Source organism: Hippopotamus amphibius, chromosome 11 (assembly GCF_030028045.1).
Source record: "Hippopotamus amphibius kiboko isolate mHipAmp2 chromosome 11, mHipAmp2.hap2, whole genome shotgun sequence".
NCBI lineage: Eukaryota > Metazoa > Chordata > Mammalia > Artiodactyla > Hippopotamidae > Hippopotamus > Hippopotamus amphibius.
The window spans coordinates 3,038,476-3,041,922 of record NC_080196.1 but is presented as its reverse complement, the minus strand read 5'-3'; positions in this window follow the sequence as shown (position 1 = coordinate 3,041,922).

Genomic DNA, 3,447 nt, shown 5'->3' with positions numbered 1-3,447 from the left:
TTCTGCCATCTGTCTCCCATCTACTTTGTCACTCTCTGCTCCCCTATGATGGGAGTTCTAAACCTCTTTTCAGGTTACAGAGCCCTTGTTCAAATGGAATCTTTTGTTCAAAAACATGGCAGCTCCATACTCAAGGTGCAGAAGTGGAGATTTTGGTTGAAGCAGGGATGGGTTTGATTTCCTCTCCCCTCCCGTGGCCTCCTTTCCACCCCTACCTGCTCTGTCCCCTGAGATGAGCCTCTCCAGACTGTTGTGGGAAATCCATCGGCTTCCAGGAATGCTCTTAGGTAGAAGTAGGTGTTCTCCTCAAGGAACCAGGGGGTCACTGAACCCAGTGTGCGTTTCCCTCCACTCGGCCTCTAGTCTGCCTCTCCTCTGCTGGTTTCCTCATCAGGCGGGGACTCTGCCTCATAACAGGCCCCCTCTGTGATGTAATGTGCGGGTCTCACCACACCCCTGCAGGCGTGCAAGTGTGGATATAGCTGCGCTGCTTCTTGCAGCATCCTTTGAGAAGCCAAGGGCATCGCAGCGAAAGCAGCCCAGACAAACAGGTTTATGGGAACCATCAGTGTGGTGCAGGCTCTCCCTGGGTCGGATGTGATCTAGAAAATATCCCATCCAGAGCAGTGCTTTCCAAACTTTTCCCTCCAAGGACTCCATGGAGATAATTTTCATCTGAAAACCCCCGGCCGCCTTTTCCCTCTTGTTTGATGAAGAAGATGTTAGTTTTGGAGGAATCCAGTGACCCAACAGAGATTGATAAGACTCAGAGACGCTGACTGTTATGACTGATTGTGAGAGCTGAAGTCCTTCACAGGAGGGATTTTAACTCCTCTTGGGGGAAAAACTTACCTCGAAGAAGAGATTTTTCAACCTTCAAACCTTTACCTGTGATTGAGGTTCAGAACACTTCCTTGCTAAATCCCTGTAAGGAATTTACTTATGAATCTTTTAATAGGTACCTTCAAAGTACCAGCTCTTTTGATGTTTGCTTGCTGGCAAGAGAAGGAGGGTCTCCAGGGAGCTCAAAATCTGGTGGTTTGTCCCAAATGACCTAGAAAGTCTGGAACACTGGATTCAGACCTCCTCAAATAGGTCTGTTTAGGAGCTCATGTCATTTTCTAACTATTGATAACTTGATCTCCCTTTCTCTCTCTTCCTTCCTTCCTTCCTCTTTCTTTCTTTTTCTTTTTCTTCTTTCTTTCTCTCTCTCTCTCTCTTTCTCTCTCCCTCCCTCCCTTCCTTCCTGTCTTCCTTCATTCCTTCCTTCCTTTCTCTCTCTCCCTCTCTCTCTCTCCATAGCGCATATATCAATTCTCAGAACCTTCTTCCTAGGACAAATTTTATTTTCTCATTGAAAATATTGTGTATATGTATGTGTCAAATATTTGTTACATTGCACAATCATTGACTGAATCACTTAACAGTTTTATCTTTTTTTTTTTTTTGCATTCTTATCCTTCATTTTTTACTTTGTCTTTTATTAGGAAAAGTTTCAAATAATACAGAAAAATAGAAAGAAGAGTACAGCCAGCACACATAATATTTACCTAGATTGAACAAGTTTTAATATTTTGCCACATTTGCTTTGTATGTAATCATTATGTACACGCACGTATATTTAATGTATTCCTAAACCATTTAAAAGCTAAATTACATACACCCAAAAGCTTCTTCTCGAAATACTTCAGTACACCTTTCTAAAAGTGACATTCTCTTACATAACCACAATACCAATATCACACCTATATTTAAATTTCCTCAATTGTCCCTCAAGTATCTTGTATATCTGGTTTGTTCAAAACAGGATCCAGTCAAGAACATCCCTCTTTTTCTAGACCCATTGTTCCTTCCCCCTCTTCTTCCAAGTATACTGACTTGTTGAAGTGATCAGACCACTGTCTTGAGTGTCCATCGTCCGGATTGTCTGATGGTTTCCTTACAGTACCACTCAGCTGGTTCCTCTGTCCTGTTTTTCCTGTGTTTGGAAATTATAAAGAACTAAAGGCCTGATCTGATTAAAATTAAGCATGTGGCAGGAACACGTCGTGGGTGATGCTGTGTCCTTACTTCACATTGCTCCGAGCTTCAGAACCGCACATCCTGATACCCCCAGGACAACGCATTTCTTTCTTTTTTTTTTATTAATTAATTGTTTAATTGACTGTGTTGGGTCTTTTTTTTTTTTTTTTTTGCTGTGCATGGGCTTTCTTTAGTTGCGGCGAGCAGGGGTCACTCTTCATTGTGGTGCGCGGCCTCCTCACTGCCGTGGCCTCTCCCGCTGCAGAGCACGGGTTCCAGTTGCATGGGCCCCAGCAGCCGCAGCCGCAGCACATGGGCTCAATAGTTGTGGCTCATGGGCTCCAAAGCGCAGGCTCAATAGTTGTGGCGCACAGGCTCTGCCGCTCTGTGGCATGTGGGATCTTCCTGGAGCAGGGATCGAACCGTGTCCCCTGCATTGGCAGGCGGATTCTTAACCACTGCGCCACCAGGGAAGCCCAAAGCATTTCCGCTACTGTTGAGGTCTCCAGTGTTTCCCTTTCCAGTAGCACACCTGCCTTTTCGATTATCCTGAATGCTGAGTTGACTACTTCCTGTGTTTTCATTATAGTTTTATCACATACGTGTATATATCTCCAAATAATATGTTGTTTACTTTTAAACTTGTATAAATGAAATCATACTGTATATATTCTTTCGTGAATTGTTTTCATGCAACACTGATTCTGCAGCGTATCCAGGCTGGCATGTGAGGCTGCTGGTCATTCGTTTTCATATCCGTGTCTGGTTCATCCGCATGACTGCACCACGACTTATTTATCTGCTCTACTCTTGACTGACATTGGATTTTTCTAGATTTTCATTATTACAAACAATGCACAGTAAACACCTTCATACATGTTTGCAGTCTACACATCCAAGAGTTTCTCTAGGGTGTACGTCTAGGAGTGTGGTTACAAGGGTGGATGGCATATGTGAATACAACTTCGCTAGGTGTATTAGTCAAGGTACAGTTACAGAGAACACAATAGCCTAGCTCGTCCAAATGGAAAGAGATTTATTATAGGTTATTGATCATTTGTGGAATTGTTGAGAGGGTGGGAGGAACAGACTCTAGGCTGAGCTTCTAGGAATGATTCCCAAAGCCACACCAAAGGACTGGGCCACCAAAAAGCTAGCACTTTCCCACTCATCAGGAAGTTATGTTTTGAACTGGAAAGCTGCCAGTGTAGTTCTGGCTTCAAAGCCACAGTACCCTATGTACAATTAGCAAGCCACTTCAGCTAAATCAGGAAGCCACTGTTAGACCTTCTGGCTCCAGAACCAAGCTGCCTCTGCCCTGAAACTGACTTTTAAAACTGAGAAGCCACCATTATAATCCCTGCCAGCAAAACGAAGGCCCCCAGCCCTGCCTCACTCTCCTCTTAACTGAGTTCAAGTCTCACT